Genomic DNA, 22,881 nt, shown 5'->3' on the forward strand with positions numbered 1-22,881 from the left:
GAAAAGATGCCCATTGTTAGTGACAATGGAAAAGAGAACATCATATTGATAAATGATATAATTAAGGATAAACATTGCTATCTTGTTTTTAGTGACTTGGGTGAGAGGAATAACCTCAATCCACTTTGAGAAATGTTCTGTGGCTGTAATGATGAATTTGTGGTCATTGGAGGAAGGAGGGTGAAACTTGCCCACGAGATCGAGCCCCCATTGGCAAAAGGGCCATGGAGTAGTGATCGACTAAAGTTCCTATGTTGGTGTGTGAATGAGGTCTCCATGAATTTGAAACTACTTACACTTTCAAACAAAGTAATATGAGTCCCTTTCCATAGTACATGCCAGTAGTATCCAGTCTCACAAGTTTCTTGGCTAAGGTTGGACCACTAGAGTGAGCAGTACATATACCTTCATGGACCTCATGTAACGCAATCTAAGCTTCATCACTTTATAAACATCTATGGAGAGTACCATCTAGACCTTGTTGGTAAAGGGTATTAGATAAGATGACATAGCGGGATGATTGGCGAATGAAGGTATGTCGCTGATTGTTGGAAAGGTCAAGTGGAAGGATATTGTCACGAAGGTAACTGAAAATGCTACTGTACCAAGGGGAATCGGGACCAACAACACATCATTTCTACATAAGTAATCATAAGTAATCTCATATGAGGAACTAAAAGATTATCTTAAGGTTATCATATTTTGATTATCTTAAGGTTTTTATCTCTAATTTCTTTTGTTCGTGTGTTCATTTTTTGTAAAAAACCAACATGTGCTACTTTGGGTATGAATTTTTACTCGCTCATAGAATTTTGAAACAAATTACATTTTTAGAAATTAGACTCCATTCTACACATATTGAAAAAAAAATAATTATGTTTCAAAAAATTTAGGGGGGAATACCCTCGAATTTTTGTTTTTCACGATGTGCCCACTTTGAAAATTAGTAAAAAATCATATATTCATTAAAAAATTAATCAAAAAATTAGGCATAAACTATATGGTGTTAGATAATTTCTCACTAGAGCGATTATAGAAATTAAAAAAAAATGTTGTCATTTTAGGGGGGAGCACTATAGATGCTATGTTATGTTTCTATTTAAAAAACAAGACCACTTTGTGTGCTTCTTCTTTTTGAAACCCTTAATCTCCACCATTTTCAAAACAAGTTAGTAATTTAGAAAGTAGATTTGGAGCATGCTACAACTCTTGTTCTTTTTGCATCTTCAAATCTTAAGTGTAACTATCTTCATTTTCTTGTTGAAGTTCAAACTTTGCCGATTTTAGAAAAAAAGAAGGAAAAAAGTGGCATCTTAAGATCCCTTTTTGGTATCCCATCTTGGTTTACTTACCCATATATTTATCTTCAAAGGGGATACTTGAGTCTTTGGATATTGTTATACATTTATCTTCATTAGATCTTGGAAATCTTGTCTTTTCTCAACAATGTGGCCCATTACATTTGATTTGGAAGTGGCAACTATCAACATCAACATGAGGACACTTGAGAAAATTTTAAAGACTTCATACATCTTAATTTTTCTTCCTACATATTCCTTTTAGGAACGAGAAGACCTCATTCATACACCTTTGGTTTTGTTTCTTCCTAAAGGGAGCAATGTTGTTCGACAATCATGGTCCAACTCCTACATCCAATTTCAAGCATCTTCAATTGGTGTACATTCTACATCGAGGGGAGGCTACGTGGTCTCTCTTCTTTAGACTTTTTCCTCACATAGGGTTTTGTCCTTATCATTCTTCTTTGAGAGTCTTTTGTATTTTCATCTCTCTTTTGGAGATGAATTAACTTTTCTCACTGGGTTTTCTCCCTTTCTCTGTTATGAGAGATTGATTTGCATTTGTACTTGGTTACTTAACATGGCTTTGTTACTGAGACCCATCTTGCATTTATGTACATTTTCCTTAAGTTGCACTCAAGGGGGGGTGTTGGTGTTGGAATGATCTGATATCGGGAGAAAATTGAGGGGGGGGGTTGAATCTGTTTTCTCACAAGTATAGCAATTAAATCAATTTAAACTTTATACCAGAGCACAATACAATGAAAGATACACCATGAAAGAACAACACACATGACACCAATATTTTAATGTGGAAAACCCAGTAAGGGGAAAAACCATGATGGGAAACCCTACCCACAATTATATAATACTTCTACATCAGTATGTGAATTAATTACAATGGGGATTGCACTTGCAATCATACCAACTGCCTAGAGCTCACTACTCAACACAAAAGGGAAGTCTCACTAACTTACAAAGTATCAGACTAAAATCCGGAAAGAATGAACTATGAAAGTAGCATCTACTAATACTTGATACAGTTTCAGTTAAGCATTGATGTCTGTCCTGCAATACAAAACCTTCTCGAACCTTAACTCAATGATATAACCTTGTTTGCACATAAACCACTCTGTAATAATGCATACATAACCATCTCATAACCATAGCATAATTACATGGATAAGTCACCTATAAATATAGATCATCAACCTTATTGACAAGGTCGACTAAACCCTAAACCCATAAACCCATAATTACAAAAATTACATGACACGATACCGCCAGACCAATATTATTATTTACATTACATAGCATGGACCTAATTCCAGTTCCCAAACAATTCCATCCTCTGAAATTATGCTAAGACCTAAATCCAACACACTTCACCAACCGGTAGAAATCCTCAGTGTAGTAACAAAAACACTAACCGGATCCAAATAGGACCACCATAACAACACACCAGCCAATGCAATACCACCAAACAGTTAGGATACAATCAATATGCACCTTCAACATGATAGAAACCATTCCCATATGCTGGATCAAAATCTTTTGACCAAATCATCAAATATCGCTTATCATTGAAGCTAATCGATACCAGGAAATATCAACTGGGAACAAAAGCAACAGAAACTAGAGCACAAAATTATGAACCAAGAGAATATGGAAAGCATATAACCATCCATAGTAAGTATCCAAAATCAAATCCAGAGATCCGATCATACCAGATCAGAATCACAGCCAAAACCAAGATGATCACCAAGACTAACCAGGATAGGTCCAACCGGGATACAGTGTTGACATCAATGACAACACTTAACCAAATACACCAAATTTCCCAATAGTTGGTGTGATTAAGTGTTGCTCCTAGTAAGTTCTTCTCCTAGGTCCTAATCACTCATGTTACTGGAGTTTACTTAGGGACCACATAGGACATTTCCACCTTTAGTGGACTTATCAGATTATCACTTTTATGTTGAATTTTCAAAGCTTTGATACAATGTTGAATTTTGCAACACAAGCTTACAAGATCAAATGACAAACAAGAACACCTTCAACAAACAAGAGATGCACAAATCAATGCTATATTACTCAAAAACAAAGAATACATAAATATAGGATTACATGATTAATTACAATTGTACAATGAAGTGTTTATAAAGAAAGTATATAGCTAAATTTAGGAGAAGTAAAGTGCAAGCATGAGAAGCTAAATAAAACTCAATTCTAGCTAAATTAGATGCATACAAGCTAAACTAGGTGCACAACTAAAATAAGCACTCTTAAGTGAACTTAAACCAAAAAGCATAACTAGTTGTAAAAAAACAACTAATAGCTAAATATTCTCTAACATTTTCCACCTTATGTGGGTAATAATTTATCACTTTATGTATATCATATCATGAATAATCTTATTTTATCCTATGTCTCACCTTGGCCTACATAACCAAGGGATCTCCTTTGTTAATCTCAATCTCAATTCCATTCTATTGCATTGTTGATGAGAATATAGTTTATTTATCATGTTGTACTGCTTTCCATCAGAAGTCTAGATCTTATGTGGCTATCTCCATAACCAAAGCTTACAATATATGCTTTTTGTTGCTAGATCTTAGTCACATACATATTCTTTTCCATTATAAACAATCTAACTATCTTTACCAATATGATTTATGATGATGACACTTCTTTCATACAATATGATAATGAATTACATCCCTCAACTGTCTCAATATATCTAATGTTAATGACTCAAATGATTGCGCTCCACCTCTTTTGATTAATTGCAATGTTATACCCAATGATGACAATATCCTTCATGCATCTCATGATAGTCTTTCCTCTGCATCATGGCACACTATTGTTCTCACACCTAGCAATTCACTTTTTCTTGATTTATCTAATGAGGAATTTTGTGTTGTTTCATTAGTGGAGACATATGTCATTCCCTTCTATGGTGGACTTCCTAGTGGGCCGATGAACTGTAATGCAGTTCCTAGGGTTGTCTATTTCATTTGAATACATGGTGGTGTGCCTATGTCCATGGATCTCTTAAAAAATAAGCATCTTCATGTTCAATATTTGTATGCTTCCCATCTTGTTAGTTCACTAGCTGTTAGAAGAGAGGAAAATTGCCTTCTTCTGCAATGCACGTTTGCTTTCACTTGTGATCTTCCATTGGACTGTTGTTTACTACCATCTACCATGGGATGTGCTTCTCTTAAATGAGAATACAAGATAATAATTATTAGGGTTGCTTAAATGAGAAGTGCTAATCAAAATAGAAATTCTACAATGGGATGTGCTTCTTTTCTAAACTATATACTATCAGAAAGTTGTAAATTAGGCATTCTTTTGATCTGTATTGATTTTTGCAACATTTTAATAAGATATTTGCCTTTCATTAAATCTTATGTTTCTATTAAAGATGGAGTCTATTCTTTAAAAGACTAAAATAAACTTGCATTTCTTGTAAGGAGCCTATTCTTGTAATTACAATTTATGTTTATGTATATGTTTCCAAAGCTTTTTCAGTGCCAATTTTTGTAGTTGAAATTGTGTCTACATCATCGAAAATTTAGTATATGAAATTTATGATGTCTTTTCAACATTAATCTATCTTCTGATTCATGGGAAAAACAATTGGCATAGTATTCATTATCATTTCCTGCTTCACGTTCCCATGTGTGGAATTAGTGTGGGTATTTTTCTCTTGAGATATCTCAACTTCTTGTAGTCACTTAAATCAGGTTGTGTCTATTCTGGCTCCAAAACAGATCTTTCATACAACGTGTTAGCGACAGGTTAGTCAATCGCACCCGTTAATTGCAAAATCGATGGTGTAAAACGTGCAACTAACACACGTGTTAGTCAATCCGTACTATTGTTTTGGAGCCAGAATAGATGCGTCCCTTGAATCTTAGCCTATTTGGTCACTTAAATACTTGCATTTTTCAAAATGACGACACTCTTTGGTGGTCAAGATTTTTGACAATTTTGTTTTTCCTTGAAACTCTAATTACCATCTATATGTTGAAAATTGGTTTATAAATTTAAATGGAAAGGACTTGATACAATCTTTATTATATCAAAAAAATATATAAGTGTCATCAATTTTATTCATCCTATCAAAATTTAAAAGAACATACAACTTTTCAAAGAACATTTAATTAAATATTTTTTTACTTTATAATATTCATTTTATCATTAAATATTTAATATATTTTTCATATTTTCATTTTCATTATAGATTTCATTATTTACATTTTCAATAATCATTTATTAAATTAAAAAATATCTAATATTTAAACATTAACAACTTCAATTTTAATTTTATTTATATTTAAAGAAAAGTGTTTGCCTTGATAACTATACCATTAACCAACCTTTTATAATTATTTTTCTTTCCCTTCCTATTTATTGAACTACTTCAATCTTCTTCACTTTGTATAATACAAAACATTTATAATTTTTTTAAAATACTAATTGTGGAGTTATCAGATTTAACAATTTTTATTTTTTATTTTTTTATTTTTTATATTAAACTAATATATATCTATTTTAACTCAAATTTGATTTCTTCCATTTTTTTTATAAAAATTTGCAAAGCATAATATGAGTGGCATCCAAGAATTTATTCAACTTTAACTTTTAAACTAAGATGTTAGTTCAATTTTTAAAAATAAAAAAAGACATATTTATAGAAGAAATTCTCATAATTCTTAAATAAAGATTATTCTTTATTATAAATATATTACTTAATTATTAATTATATTGTAAATAAATCACGTCTATACATCATATATATTAAAATAATCATAACTTTAATTCATTAGATATAAAAATTTAGAAACACTTTACTCTTTACATATGTTTGAAAATAATTGAATTTCATTTTTCACCAAATAAAAAATTGTTCATTTTATATTTTTAAACATTAAACTAAAAGAATATTAATTAATTTTTTATTTTTTTTTAGAAAACATCTCATATAATTTCATACGAGTCCTTTACACTAATACGATTTTTTAGAAGAAAATATTCAATTTTTATTTGAGTTAAAATATTTGTTTTATTGCAATTTGAAAAAATATTATTGTGAAAAATGCAATTTTCTCTAATGATTAAGAAAAATTATTCAAAGATAAATTAGTATTTTTTAAATTACATTCAAAATGCTACAAGTTTTATTACTAACATTATTTTTGAGATTTTGTGGACAAATCATTCAACTTGATATACAAACATTGTATTTTAATATCTTTATCATTTATTTTCCCCGTGGCTTTTATGTGGGTTGTTCGTGGAGGTGGAAATACCAAAATGGGGGTTTGACTTAGGAAGACTCCAAAACACAACCCCTAACAATTTCCTTCTTGCATGTGTGTAGGTGCATCATCATGAGGAGGTAATTTTCTTGCAAGAGGCTTCATAGTGTGGACACTTTGTAAGACTTCTTTGCCTTATTTTACCTTTTATCACTTTAATTCATATTTTGCGTTATCTATTTATTTCAGTATTCTTCCTCGCATTTACTTAAGTTCTATTAGCTCATCTGGAGTTTTCTGCTAGGACTCTATGCTCCGTTCGTATAGGATGTCAACACGCCATGCTGGTGTCCCATCTCTACATGCTTCTCCTAAGGATAAAGGCTTAGCAGAGCCATCTAGGGAGTTCCCTCGATTTTCAGTCACCCTAGCATAATTTTATTATCCCCTGGATCACCTTAGTGCTAGTTCAAGGAGGTATCAGAGGGAAATTTTATTCTCAATGATTCATCATCCTCGAGGTAGAAAATTTCCTCCGCTACATTTTGGTGAAATCGACGTGAAAATAGTTTCTTTTTGTGTTGTGCATTTATCATTTATCTCATTGCATTCATTTAGTTAAAATCAAACGTAATTTTTTTTTAAAAAGGCATTTTAATCACACCTTTGTTCTAGCATCTACAAACGATCTAGTTCTTTGCATATAGTTTGCATTTTGTGTTCTCTTTATGATCTCTAGCCAAATTTTACCAGAAGACAAAGCATTTCATATCCTTTTAGTGTAGTCTCAGTGTTAGAAGACTCATCTATTGAGCTTTACGACCCATACTGCTATAGGAGTCGTAGTCAACGGATCATCTGGGTAGAGTTTTCCTCCTGATCATTATAGTCCTCCTTTACCCAACACAATGTTCAACAATGAACTTCCTGACCCAAATGATCTCTTCTCTTCTCATCCCCTTAAGTCCATTTTGACAGGGGGCCCCTCTCTACCTGGTTTGCAATCCAACTCTCAGAGTAATTCTCCAAGAAATTTCACTCCATCTTCCCCTCCTATTATTGATCATGACTTTTCTTTCACTGTTGATTTTGAGCAAATTGAATTTCTCGAGCAAAATCTAAGAGACTTTGACGGTTTCTTAAATCGGAAGAATTTCCTCCCCTAGGATGGAAATGTCATCAACACTCTGAGACACATGTTGATCTCAGATAGGAGAGGCCTAGAGATGGTGAGGGTGTTATCTATGATTAGCAAAAATCATGTGCCTTTGGCTGATCCTCCTCCTTAGGATGGCCAATCCATTACCCGTGGAGCTCATCTCAGTGTCGATATGTTTGGTTTGACAGTGCACATTGGTTGATCCTGGGCCTACGATTCCTAGTATCATTGCTTCATCTACCCCCTTGGGTTATACGGGTATGTCTAGTGGCTCAACCTTTGCCTCCACTACAAATAAAATGTCCATGGTTAGCACTAGCACTACATTTGCTAGTGGCACAGGTCCTTTTGGAGGTTCTAGTGGAGGTGGTGGCAGATTTGGCCCACTACCTCCTCTGCTTGCTAATCCCATCTTGAACAACATCTTGCAAAACATGGGTCAATTGTAGTTACAGTTGACTAACTTGGCCTCTGCCTTTTGTTAGTCATCCATGCTTGCATAATATAGGAAGATCCCCCCTGACATTACTATTTTGAATACTATCCTTCCTCCTCCAACTGAATCATTGAATTTCGATAGGTTCAATTATGGTGGGGACCCTAATGTGCATATTGATTCTTTCATGACTATGTTTAGTGATTATCATTTCTTGCTTCACATTCCCATGTGTGGAATTAGTGTAGGTATTTTTTCCTTGAGCTATCTCGACTTCTTGTAGTCACTTAAATCTTAGCCTATTTCCAGTCACTTAAATAGCCTACTTCTGGTGGTCAAGATTTTTGATATATTTTTTTTTCCTTGAAACTATAATTACTATCTATATCTTGAAAATTGGTTTATAAATTTAAATGGAAAGAGCTTGATAACATCTTTGTTATATCAAAAAAATATATAACAATATCATCAATTTCATTCATCCTATCAAAATTTAAAAGAACATACAACTTTTCAAAGAACATTTAATTAAATATTTTTTTGTTTTCTAATATTCATCTTATCATTAAATATTTTATATATTTTTTCATATTTTCATTTTCATTATAGATTTCATTGTTTACATTTTCAATAATCATTTATTAAATTAAAAATATATCTAATATTTAAACATTAACAACTTCAACTTTAATTTTATTTATATTTAAAGAAGAGTGTTTGCCTTGATAACTATACCATTAACCAACCTTTTATAATTATTTTTCTTTCCCTTCCTATTTATTGAACTACTTCAATCTTCTCAATCTTCACTTTGTATAATACAAAAATTCTATAATTATTTTAAAATACTAATTGTGGAGTTATCAGATTTAACAATTTTTATTTTTTATTTTTAAATTTTTTTTTTTAATATTAAAGTAATATATATCTATTTTAACTCAAATTTGATTTCTTCAATTTTTTTTTAAAAATTTGCAAAGCATAAGATGAGTGGCATCCAAGAATTTATTCAAATTTAACCTTTAAACTAAGATGTGAGTTCAATTTTAAAAAATAAAAAATATATTTATAGAAGAAATTCTCATGATTCTAAAAAATTGATTATTCTTTATTATAAATATATTACTTAATTATTAATTATTTTGTAAATAAACCACGTCTATATATCATATATATTGAAATACTCATAACTTTAATTCATTAGATATAAAAATTTAGAAACACTTTACTCTTTACATATGTTTGAAAATGATTGAGTTTCATTTGTCAGCAAATAAAAAATTGTTCATTTTATATTTTTAAACATTACACTAAAAGAGTATTAATTAATTATTTTACTTTTTTAGAAAACATCTCATACAATTTCATACGAGTCCTTTACATTAATACAATTTTTTAGAAGAAAATATTCAATTTTTATTTTAGTAAAATTATTTGTTTTATTGAAATTTGAAAAAATATTATTGTGAAAAATGCAATTTTCTCTAATGAATAAGAAAAATTATTCAAAGATAAATTAGTATTTTTTAAATTACATTCAAAATGCTACAAGTTTTATTACTAACATTATTTTTGAGATTTTGTGGACAAATCATTCAACTTGATATACAAAATTACCTTATATCCTTTAAGTGTTTGGTGACTCATCATTAACTTACACATACACAATGTAGTGTCAAAAATATCTCCCTTTATGATTCAAAGCAACAAATGGTGGCATTGTCCATGTCATCAAAGGTTAGACATTGCTACCTTTGTCCTTTTGTCCACTGGGATCACCTCGTCAACTTCAAACTAGAGTTTCACCGATTCTATCGACTTGTCACCTTTGGGACAATGGCTTCGTGCGACACGCTAGCATCCCGTGAACTTGATAGTTTGCAAGTGGCCATTTGAGTATTACACTTACACTCGGAAGGAATAATAACGCTCCTGCATGCACCCACAAATGTCGATTCTCCCTCCAGGGCCTATATCTCTCTCGTTCGAAAGAATTTAGAGGATCTTTTACATTTGGAATATACTGGTTGCAGGTTGGAGCTGGAAATCTCTTTGAACAACATTCACATTTGCATTTATGAAGACCACCATTGTTGCAACTTTTCAAATAGACCATAGTACCATTGTTATAGCATCTCAAAAAGGAAAATTTACTTGTTCTCTTTTCCATTTCTCTCATGCATTATCATTTCTTTTATCTTGCATTGTATTTCAATTATCTTTATCATTATTTTCCCCATGGCTTTTATCTCGGTTGTCCGTGGAGGTGGAAATACCAAAATGGGGGTTTGACTTAGGAAGACTCCAAAACACAACCCCTAACATTTTCCTTCTTGCTTGTGTGTAGGTGTATCATCATGAGGAGGTAATTGTCTTGCGAGAGGATTTATAGCATGGACACTTTGTAAGATTTCTTTTCCTTCTTTTACCTTTTATCACTTTAATTCGTATTTCGCATTATCTATTTATTTCAGTATTCTACCTCGCATTTACTTATGTTCTGTTAGCCCATCTGGAGTTTTCTACTTGGACTCTATGCTCTGTTCGTACAGGATGTCAACGCGTCATGTTGGTGTCCCATCTCTGCGTGCTTGTCCTAAGGATAAAGGCTTAGCAAAGCCGCCCAAGGAATTCCCTCAATTTTCTGACACCCTAGCATAATTATGTTATCCCTTGGATCACCTTAGTGCTAGTTCGAGGAGGTATCAGAGGGAGATTTTGTTCTCAAGGATTCATCATCCTCGAGGTAGCAAATTTCCTCTGCTACATTTTGGTGAACCCGACGTGAAAAGGGTTTCTTTTTGTGTTGTGCATTTATCATTTAGCTCATTGCATTCATTTAGTTAAAATCAAACATAATTTTTTTTTAAAAAGCATTTTAATCACACCTTTGTTCTAGCATCTACAAACGATCTAATTCTTTGCATATATAGTTTGCATTTTGTGTTCTCTTTATGATCTCTAGCCAAATTTTACTAGAAGACAAAGCATTTCATATCCTTTTAGTGTAGTTTTAGTGTCAGAAGACTCATCTATTGAGCTTTACGACCCTGACTGCTATAGGAGTCGTAGTCAATAGATCATCTAGGTAGAGTTTTCCTCCTAACCATTATAGTCCTCCTTTACCCAACACAATGTTCAACGATCAACTTCCTGACCCAAATGTTCTATTCTCTTCTCGTCCCCTTAAGTCCATTTTGACAGGTCCCCCCTCTCTATCTAGTTTGCAACCCAACTCTTAGAGTAATTATCCAAGAAATTTCACTCCATCTTCCCCTCCTGCTATTGATCATGACTTTTCACTCACTGTTGATTTTGAGAAAATTGACTTTCTCGAGCAGAATCTAAGAGACTTTAAGGGTTTCTTAAATCAGGAGAATTTCCTCCCCCAGGATGGAAATGTCATCAACACTCTGAGACACATGTTGATCTCAGATAGGAGAGGCCTAGAGATGTTGAGGTCATTATCTATGATTGCCAAAAATCACGTGCCTTTGGTTGATGCTTTTCCTTAGGATGGCCAATCCATTACCCGTGGAGCTCATCTTAGTGTCAGTATTTTTGGTTCGACAGTGCACATGGTTGATCCTGGGCCAACTATTCCTAGTATCATTGCTTCATCTACCCCCTTGGGTTATACAGGTATGTCTAGTGGCTCAACCTCTTCCTCCGCTACAAATAAAATATCCATGGTTAGCACTAGCACTACATCTGCTAGTGGCACTGGTCCTTTTGGCGGTCCTAGTGGAGGTGGTGGCCGATTTGGCCCACCACCTCCTCCGCCCGCTAATCCTGTCTTGAACAACATCTTGCAAAACATGGGTCAATTGTAGTTACAGTTGACTAACTTGGCCTTTGCCTTTGGTTAGTCATCAATGCTTGCATATTACAGGAAGAGCCCCCTTGACATCACCATTTTGAATACTATCCTTCCTCCTCCAACCAAATCACTAAATTTTGATAGGTTCAATTGTGGTGGGGACCCTAATGTGCATATTGATTCTTTCTTGACTATGTGCAGTGATTATCATAGTTTGGATTTTGTGTTGCTTAAAATATTGTCACGGTCCCTTAAGGGTATCACGTTAGAATGATATATCGAGCTTTGCCAGATCATTCTATCTGCACTTTGGATCAACTTATAGACCTTGTTCTTAGATGGTTTCAAGATAACATTGGTAGTAGGGTCACTATCGCTGACCTTGTGCATTCCAAGAAAAAAACCCAATGAGAAGGTCACATATCTTATTTCAAGATATCAATCTATTTTTACCAAAATCTCCTTTTCCCTACCAGATAGTGATCTACAAAGGATGTTTATCAGCAATCTGCAACCGACATTGAGGGAAAAGTTATCTCTTAATCGATATCAAAAGTTTTCTAACATGTATTATGTGCTTACAGACTATCAACACACCATGTCATAGTTCGAAGATTATACTTTGAACCCTCACGGTGGGTCCTTTGTAGGCACGTCTATGGAAGGGTCTAGGAAGAATAAGGGTGTAGCTAATGTCCTGACCATCCCTCCGATAGCTTCCACACAAGGATCACAACAAAATAGGGTCTTCAAAAAATTGAATGACTCTTATTTGAGCATAATGCAGTGGTTACTGAAAGATAATTTAATATTCCTTCTTGAGATTAGACCATTGTCTGATAGTAGACCCTATTTACGATCATCAAAATTCTGCCAATGCCATCGTGTGCTTGGTCATGACATCGAGTGATGTTATTGTCTTTGGCACATAGTCCAGGACCACATTGATAGTGGTGCAACAAAGTTGATGCACATAAACATAAGTCAAACAAATCTGTTGATCAAGCTAACAAGGATTTGCAAATTTTTACCAATCCCTTTCCCCTGCATTCGACAAATTTTATCTTTGCATCAGATCCTTTTTTGGATGATGGTCCATTCATATCATGGTCACTATCACTCCTATTTTCTCACCTCCTAGCTAGAAGGGAAAGGTGTCTGACGTGTCCTTGTCATTCACCCCTTTGGATGCTCTGTATTGTGGAGAGCTTGCTCCTTTATACATCCCTTCCAAACTAAATGGTTAAACTATCACAGGTGTGATGGTGGACCTGTCATGCAGGGTCAATGTCATTATAGAGGGGACTCTATTCACGTACGATTGATATAGGCCTGCATATGATGAGTGTCGAGCAACCTTGAGGATGCATGATGGTTTTTCCATCCCTCCTTTGGGTAGCGTCACCTTAATAGTCCTCATGGGACCCAAGGCTCTATCTTGCATGTTTGTGAGCATTCCTGAGTCAGACCTCTTTCGAGCCAAACTAGGAATTCCCTGGTTTATTTCTATGGAGACAGTCCCATTTGTGATTCATAAGTGCCTCAAGTTTCCCTATGAGGGTTCAGTGCATGTTGTCTAGGACATTGGGTACTCACCCTTGGTAGCTTGTGGGGATTTTTTGTTAAATAATTTTGGGCCTTCTCCAGTGGGGCCCATTCTTCCCCGTGGTGACTTGATGTACCGCACATAGTATTAGTATAAGACGGGGAAGTTGGCTCCTAAATCAATGCAACCTAGTTTTTCGTTGCCTCTCCCTAAACCAACCTTTCTCCCTCTATTTCCATGATGGAGTGGGTGGTGCCCCATGTCCCATCATTGTTGAGGGTTGTGGTTAAGTATACTCCTTCTAATAGACCTTTGCATTTTCCTAGAACTACGCTGCCTCTAGTGGTGTCTTCTATTCCTATGACTGCACCTAGTGCAGACAAAGGAAAGGCGCCTATACTGTCAAAGTTTGTAACCTGCCCTCCCTTCAAGCTCTTAATCTTGGCTAATATCCCTCGACCCTCTTGTTATGAGAAAGGGAAGAGCTCTTCTTATGCTCGTTTGTCACTGCTTGCTTTTGTTTCATATACTATGTTGGTACCCTCCTTTCTCCTGGTTGCTCCTCAAGCAAAGCGGGGTAGGGCACTTATTGTTGTGAATGTTGTGCCTATTTCAAATGCACCTCTTGGTCCATCAGTTGGGCCTTCTCCTATCCCTGACATGGTTCTAGAGGCCTCACCTATGGAGCATGATGCTCTTGAATCCTCTCGAGTTTAGTTGGTGGCCCTCATCTTCGTCATAATCAGAATGTGCATGAGCATAAACACTATTGACAGACCATGGCTCAAGAGCGTGATGATTCTTTGTAGGCTGTTGCTACATCTATGACACACACCCTTGTCCCATCAGCTCTTGCTTTGTCTAATGTTCCTATTTCTGCATCTTGTTTGATTTTGCTTCCAGCCACTTCAGAGTGTCTTGATGATCCTCCCCTTAAATGGGTGTAGGTCTTCATTGCTCCTTCTCTAGAGATGCTTCTTATCACTTCTTTCTAAGACGTGACTCCATTATCTTGGCCCATTAATATGTTGCATACATAGGTGGTATCTAGTGCAACTTTGTCTTCTCTTCCTGTGTCACAACCAATCCAACATCAAAGTTTTCCTAGAGTCCTTCAACTTGCTCGATTGATAGGAGACCCGCTTATCCTATGCAACCTAAACGCAAGCTTGCCCAGGGTCCTGTTCCCAAATTTTGATGGTAGAAATCTTCTCAAGTATATTACTCACCCTCTTCTGGTTCCATTTTAGTGCCTGTTGGCTTTCCTATTTTTGTATGTATGATTGAGAAGGCCCCACCTTCTCCTGAGTTTTTCACTACCCCTCTTTTGAAGGTCAACAATCATATTCTTGTTTCATCTTCTCCGAGTGAGTCACCTTTTTCTTCTACGGAGGCTTGCATGTTCGACTCCTTGGAGGATATCTTGGCCTTGTCCATGATCTTTATGCAATAGTACCCTTACCTCCTCCGAGCCTGTGGACGCAGATGTTGTTGTTGATTCGTCCCTTGCCCTCACTACTAGTGAGGTGCCCAGTGAAGCCCTTGCTATTGTCCCTCTCTGAGCTCATCCTCCTTTTCCCTATGATCCAGACTAGGAGGATGATGATCTCCTACGGGATGACCTTTAGGCTATTTATCTTTTCCCTCCATATTTTTGTGTATGTGCTCCCCTATGCTTGCATTTTATGTTTGTTACCTCTTGGACGACCTGATTTACTCTGTAGGTACTTGGATACAGGAGGTTGACTGTCTTTATTAGTTGTGTTGTCTTGGAGGACTTGAGTTACTCTATAGGTGCTCAGATACAGGGGATTTCTGCTATACAAATTCCTCTATTTGTCTATCTATTTCTTCTATCTGTTGTATCTTACTTTTCGATATTCGAGAATGATGCAAAGTGTTGGGGGCATCCTTTGCCTTCTTCTAGGTTGAACTGAATTTTTATTTTATCTTTGTCTTCATGTTCTCTTCTTTAGATCCAAGACCTTTGGTGCTATGACGATACACCCATCTCGCTATGCTCCTATATATCTTTTTACCTGGCTATAGGTTATGCTACCAAATTATCAGATCCCCTTGTCCTCTTGCATTTCGTCCTTGATGTTGTGGACAGCTATGTGTCACCTACTCTTGGTGACATTCCACAGAAATATCTTGCTATGTTGACATGCCACAAGTGCTCTTATCCTTAGAATAACATGCATTCCATGGGGGCATGCTATTCTAAGGGGGGGCCATCATATCTGCATATATCATTTTAGCTTTTGCATCGGTATCCTTTATTGGCCGCTTTTTCATGTTTGCCTAGGTGGGGGGCCAAACCACTCAATCTTTTTATTTTTATTTTTATTTTCCAAGATCACCTAGGTGGGGGCCAAACCACTTGATCTTTTTCTTTTCCAAGATCGCCTACATGGGGGCCAAACCATTATTGATCTATCTCACTTGTTTGGCTTGGTAGGAGCCAGTCTACTACTTACCAAATTTATCTTTGATGTCACAATCACATGGCTATCTAGCGTATCGCTAGCTATGCTGGCACATCTATCTATCTCACTGCGCTATTGTACGGTCATCCATATTGGCATATATCTCATCCTATTGTATGGCTATCTAGCATAACATATAGATCGCTACCCATACCAACGTATCTTATATCTCAACGAATGCATATTTTGTATCTTTCCATAACCAGAGGCTTTCCTCTAAAGCGAGGTTCATTTCTGTTATGCTATCTTATCCACTTAGTTATCTTATCATCCATCATGCTAGTCTGCAACTGGCATGTTTGTGATGTACCAAATGGAAATATCTATTCCAAATATTAGCATCATCTCGTTGGGGGAAACCTTGTCTGATCAACGAAAATATGCTTCCTTATTGTGAATTTATTTTTATTTATCTTCCTCTACTTTAGCTTCATCTCTTAGCAAAGACATGCTCGCTAAAGTGGGGGCAAAATGTAGTGTCAAAAATCTCTCCCTTTATGATTCAACATGACAAATGGTGCCTTCCTCCATGTCATTGGAGGTCAGGCATTGCCACCTTTGTCCTTTTGTCCACTAGGATTGCCTCGTCAGCTTCAAATTGGAGATAAACCAACTCTGTCGACATGTCACCTTTGAGACGATGGCGCGAAGACATCCACAATGTGTTGGTATCCTATGAATTTGACTATATGTAGTTGGCCGTATGAGCGTTATGCCTGTGCTCAGTTGGAATCGTAATGCTCTTGCATGCGCTCACCAATGTCGATTTGCCTTCCAAGCCCTATATCTCTCTCATTTGAAAGCATTTAGAGGATCTTTTTGCATTTGGAATATACTAAAGTTGAAGATGGATGGATAACAGTTAAAGGTAAATGGTTTAAGAGGTCCTCGCCTTCTTTTCACATGAACCTTCGATCGCACATGAAGGGTCCCAAAGGGAAATCCTAAGTGAGGGGTTTATCTTATCCCTTGTGGGCAGTTGTGCTCTATCCTGTAGAGTCAGTTGTGCTGGTTTTTGGCTATGGTTTTCATTTTTAATATCTTTGCACAACCTACTTTGTTGGGATCTAGATCCTGGTAAAATCTTTTGGGTTTTAGGTCCCTTCAAAACCTGTTGTATGGGGTTTCTGGTCCTCTTAAAACTTGTTTTCCCTTATTCAAAAACATCCAATGAAATCCCCAAGTTATTAGTGTTTCTTGCCACAGATGTTATCATATTTTATCTATTTATAATATTATTATCTTGATAAAAGATAAATAACGTTGAAAATCATGTTGTTGCCAATGTCTGCTGAAAGATTTGATATATTGAAATCTCAATGCTACTTGCATCTCATTTGATATTGATTGAATCCATGAAACTCATACTCTAATATGAAGAAGAATGAAACTTTATTTGTGGATTAGTGATGCAAGTGATCTTTTATTGTGGATTGTGTGCGAAAGAAGGAGGAATGAAAAGACGATGCTCCTCAAAAAATGTGATGCTCAAGGTTTCACTTCCATCACTAGATTTAGGATTTTCTCCCAGTTACAGATTGGACCTGATTTATTATGGAAGGAAAGGGTGAAAAAAAAAGGTATGAGAAAGAGGTTTATTATGGATGACATTCCAATATTAAGTAGATCAATAACAAGGCATGATGAGAATGGGTAAATTTATTATGAAATGAAAGGCTGTGAGTTTGCTGGTAACCTCAGTTTTCACCATGCTACTTGCCTAGGGTGCCATTTAAGTGGTTTTCACCGTGGATGAATTTATTTCTCTTTACTTTTTTTTTTTTTTTCAATTTTTTTTTGTGTCACAAGGCGTCTATTTACCACGTTTTCATTTTTCCTTTTTTTTTTTTTTTTTGAATTTTTGATATTTTGATATTTTTAATTAGGATACTTTGAAAAAGTGTGTAAAACTTGAGAAGGTGCATATTGTTAATAGGATCCTCCAAAGGTTCTCCATCTAGTGTTGAAAGTTGATATGCACCTGACCCATATACTATTGTGATGACGTAAGGGCCCAGCCAATTTGGTTCAAACTTACCCTTTTTCTCTCAGTCTTGCTGATTCTTAAGATTTTCTCTTAGAACTAAGTCACCCACCTCAAATGTGTGAGGCTTTACTTTATGATTATATCTTCAACTCATTCGTTGCGGATATGCTTTAAGCTGATTGAAATCATTTTTTCTATGCTCATCCAATAATTCCAAATCTTGTGAGTGAGAGACCTTGTAGTCTTCATCATTGATGAGATCACACAAAGAGATCCACAGGGATGGTAACTCAACCTCAATAGGAAATATGACTTCTTCACCATAAAAAAGTGAATAAGAAGTGACTATAGTGGGTGTACATATACTTGTGCGATATGCCCAAAGTGCAGGATTGAGTTTGATATACTAGTTCTGGCCAACGTCATTGATTGTCTTCTTGAGAATTTTAAGGATAAGTTTGTTAGACACCTCAACTTGATCATTACCTCGAGGGTAATATGGAGTGAAAAAGAGATGATGGATATGGAATCAATCACAAACCTCATGAACATCCTAATTCTTGAAAGGACACCTATTGTTAAAGACAATGAAAAGGAGAACATCGTATCGACAAATGATAGAATTGAGGATAAAGGTTTCTATATTCTTTCTGGTGACTTGGGTGAGAGGAACAATCTCAATCCACTTCATGAAATATTTTGTGGCTATAAGGATAAATTTGTGGCCACTGGAGGAAGGAGGGTGAATCTTACCCACGAGACCGAGCCCCCATTGGGAAAAAGGCCATAGAGTAGTGATCGACTGAAGTTCTTTTGTTGATGTGTGAATGAGGTCTTCATGAATCTGACACTACTTACACTTTATGACAAATTGATATGAGTCATTTTCCATAGTAGGCCAGTAGTATCCAGTCCTCATAAGTTTCTTGGCTAAGGTTGAACCACTAGAGTGAGCATTGCATATACCTTTGTGGACCTCACATAACACAATCTAGACTTCGTCACTTTCTAAACATCTAAGGAGAGTACCATCTAGACCTCGTCGGTAAAGGGTATCTACTAAGATGACATAGCGGGAGGATTGGCGAATGAAGGTACGATGTTGATTGTTGGAAAGGTTGGGTGGAAGGATATTGTAGCGAAGGTAAGTGAAAATGCTACCGTACCAAGGGGAATCGGGACTAATGACACATATCATTTCTACAGGAGTAATCTCATATGACAGAACCAAAAGATTATCTTAAGATTATCACATTTTGTTTATCTTAAGGTTTTTATCTCTAATTTCTTTTGTTCGTGTATTCATTTTTTGTAAAAACCAACATGTGCTATTTTGGGCATGAATTTTTACTCACTCATAGAATTTTGAAACAATTTATATTTTCATAAATTAGACTTCATTCTAAACATATTGAAAAAAAATGATTATTTTTCAAAAACATTATGGGGGAATATGCTCAAATTTTTATTTTTTAGGATGTGTCCACTTTGAAAATTAGTAAAAAAGCATATATTTATTAAAAAAATTAATCAAAAAATGAGGCATAAACTATATGGCGTTAGCTAATTTCTCATTAGAGCAATTTAAAAATTCTAAAAAAAAGTTGTCATTTTAGGGGGAATCACTATAGATGCTATGCTATGTTTCTATTGAAAAAATAAGACCACTTTGTGTGCTCCTTTTTGAAACCACTTTGAAACCCTTAATCTTCACTGTTTTCAAAACAAGTTAGTAATTTAGAAAGTAGATTTGGAGCGTACTACAACTCTTGTTCTTGTTACATCTTCAAAATTTGAGTGTAACTATCTTCATTTTCTTGTTGAAGTTCAAACTTTGCCAATTTTAGAAAAAAGAAAGGAAAAAAGTAGCATCTTAAGATCCCTTTTTCGCCCCCCATCTTGGTTTACTTACCCATATATTTATCTTCAGAGGGGATAGTTGAGTCTTTGGATATTGTTCTACATTTATCTTCACTAGATCTTGGAAATCTTGTCTTTTGTTAACAATGTGGCCTATTAAATTTGATTAGGAAGGGGCAACTATCACCATCAACATGAGGACACTTGAGAAACTTTCAAAGACTAGTTTTATTTCTTCCTAAAGGGATTAACATTGTTAAAAAATCATGGACCAACTCTTGCATCCAATTTTAGGCATATCCAATTAGTGCACATTCTACATTGAGGGGGGGCTGCATGGTCTCTCTTCTTCAGACGTTTTCTTCACATAGGGTTTTGTCCTTCTCATTCTTCTTTGAGACTCTTTTGTATTTTCATATCTCTTTTGGAGATGAATGAACTTTTCCCACTGGGTTTTCTCCCTTTCTCTATTTATGAGAGATTGATTTGCATTTGTACTTGGTTACTTAACGTGGCCTTGTAGTTGAGATCCATCTTGCATTTGTGTACATTTTCCTTAAGTTGCACTCAAGGGGGGTGTTGGCGTGATTAAGTGTTGTACCTAGTAAGTTCTTTTCCTATGTCCTAAATGTCATGCATCTCATGATAGTCTTTCGTCTATGTCATTGGACACTCTTTGTGCTCAGACCTGGCAATCTATATTTTCTTCATTTATCTAATGAGGAATTTAGTGTCGTTTAATTAGTGGAGACATATGTCATTAAAAGGGAATAGTGGACTTCCTAGTGGGCTGATAAACTTTAATGCAATTCCTAGGAATGCCTATTTTGTTCAGATATATGGTGATGGCCTATCACCATGGATCTCTTGCAGAATAAGTTATCTCTGTGTTCAATATGTGTACACTTCCCATATTGTTAAGTCACTAGCTATTGGAAGAGAGGAAAATAGCCTTTTCCTTCTACGCATGATTGCTTTCACTTGTGAGGAAAATCTCCACCATGTGATGTGCTTCACTTGAACAAGAGTACAAGCTAATAATTATTAGGGTTGCTTACATGAGAAGTGCTAATCAAAAGGGAAATTCTACAATGGGATGCGCTTCTTTTATGAATTATGTACTCTCAAAAAGATGTAAACCAGACAATCTTTTGATCTGTACTGATTTTTGCCACCATTTTTATAAAATATTTGCCTTTCATTGAATCTTACATTGTCTGTAAAGATAGAGCCTATTCTTTAAAAGGCTAAAATAAACTTGCATTTCTTGTAATGGAAAGTTATGGTAATGTACATGTGTCTAAAGCTTTTTCAGAGCCTATTCTTGTAATAGCAATTGCATCTACATCATCGACAATTCAGGGTATGCAATTTATATTGTCTTTTTCAAGATTATTTTCCCTTCTGATTCATGGGAAAAAAATAGTTGGCATAGTAAACTACACTAGTTTTTCTTCTGATTTATTAATTGGGCATGGTACAAAAAATGAATTTCAACTTTCTGTATTTAGGCATTCATTATTATTTCTGGTTCATGTCTCCATGTGTGGAATTAGTGTGAGTATTTTTTCTGAGCTATGTAATCTTGGTCTGTTTGAAACTTTTTGCTATCAATTTAATAAATGGTCAGTTCTTAAGATGTATCAAAATATCAATCTCTTTTATATATCGTCAATACATTGTAAAAGATGCCACAATTCTATCTTTACCATGTAAAGAAGGAGATGTCATTCTAATCTCATGTCAAACATTCTAAATCAGTTGGAAAGCCCAATTAAGGATGTCATCAACCAAGTAATTGGATCAAGCTCTCTTGAACTAGAAATTTATAACAAAGAACTAATGTTAATGTCCCTTTATTTATTGTTTCAAATTTACTTGATTTAATTGATTAAAAAAAATTAGTTAAGGGGTTGGTTTAACTTTTTTTTAAAGAATGGATTACTACATAGTTTAAAAAAAGACCTAGAAATAGATGTTCCTTTCTTTCTAGAGTCATTGGTTATGGAGTCCATATGCTTACATGTCTATAGCTCTATTTAATGAAAGTGAGGTCCATTTTGATTTTTTCTAGGTATGGTCGAGAAAATATTGTTAGTTTCTAATAGTGATCTTCATCTTCATCTGATGCTAGGGGTCATGGGAAACCTTTGTATATGATTAAGAATTTGAAGGTATCCTTTAAGGTCTTATTATTGCATGTCGACAAATAAATTGTTGATAGAATAAGAAGGGAAATTTGTCTCGTCGTTGACCAATAAAGATCATTGTTGAAGATAGATCAAGTGGATAGAATGATGTTGATAATAATAACTAAGATTTCTATTTGTATTACTATTAAATATATGACCATATAAATTTAGTTTTATATCAATTGATATATAAAGATATGGTCACATTGGTGATCTGAAACGAAATACCTCATGTATTTTTATAAATGATGGTACTCTTTGATGGCCAAGATCTTTGAAAATTTGATTTTTCCTTTACACTCTAATTACTATCTATATGTTGAAAATTGATTTATATAAACTAAAGGGAGAGGACTTAGATACAAACCTTATTATATCAAAAAATATATAATTATGTCATTAATTTGATTCATCCTATTAGAGTTTAGAAGACTTAAAACTGCATTAGCCATCTCAATTCATTCGCATACAACTTTTTCACTAAATATTTTTTTGTTTTATAACATTCATCTTATTATTAAATATTTTATATATTTTTTAATATTTTCATTTTCATTATAGATTTCAATGTTTCCATTTTCAATAAACATTTATTAAATTAAAAAAATCTATCTTTTAAACATTAACAACTTCAATTTCAATTTTATTTATATTAAAGAAGAGTGATTGCATTGATAACTATACAATTAACCAACCTTTTATAATTATTTTTTCAAAAACCTATTTATTGAACTACTTTAATCTTCTTCACTTTGTATCATACAAAAATTCTATAATTGTTTTAAAATACTAATTGTGGATTTATCAGGTCTAGTTCAATTTTT

This window comes from Cryptomeria japonica, chromosome 11 (genome assembly GCF_030272615.1).
Source record: "Cryptomeria japonica chromosome 11, Sugi_1.0, whole genome shotgun sequence".
NCBI lineage: Eukaryota > Viridiplantae > Streptophyta > Pinopsida > Cupressales > Cupressaceae > Cryptomeria > Cryptomeria japonica.